This window comes from Etheostoma spectabile, unplaced genomic scaffold (assembly GCF_008692095.1).
Source record: "Etheostoma spectabile isolate EspeVRDwgs_2016 unplaced genomic scaffold, UIUC_Espe_1.0 scaffold342, whole genome shotgun sequence".
Taxonomy (NCBI): Eukaryota; Metazoa; Chordata; class Actinopteri; order Perciformes; family Percidae; genus Etheostoma; species Etheostoma spectabile.
This window is the reverse complement of record NW_022605589.1, coordinates 818,557-819,056: the sequence shown is the minus strand read 5'-3', so window position 1 is coordinate 819,056 and position 500 is coordinate 818,557.

Genomic DNA, 500 nt, shown 5'->3' with positions numbered 1-500 from the left:
GGTGGAGCTCTGCTGCAGTGGAAAATGGGCTGGCCTTGGATTTTCGAGCCAACAAACAATCCTCTCAAGCAGTTGTCATGCGGGGTCTGCCTGACCTGGGCTTGTCAAAAACGTCTCCGTGTCCCTTCAAATGTTTTTTTTATCCTTGTACTTGATTCTGGACACATTGAAGGTGGCTGCCCACATCAGTCAGGCGGATTGGTCTTCACCTCTGATATCAAAACTTAGTCTCAGGGTGAATCTTAGGCAGTTTGCAGAGGTCTAGTTAGCATTGATGTGAAGGTCTAGTGTACTGGGGTTGTTTTATACACCCTGAACCTATTATTAGTCACAGGTAAGCAGATGACACGGCGACAACACTTATGTCTTTGCAAAAATTGATCAATGGGCTTTACAAAGCTGTGAATATTAGAATACTTTTTGACAGTTTCTTTTTGCACTGTAACATTATTACAAAAGCTGTTGGGATTAAAATGAGCCATTTCTTGTAAATAAATCTT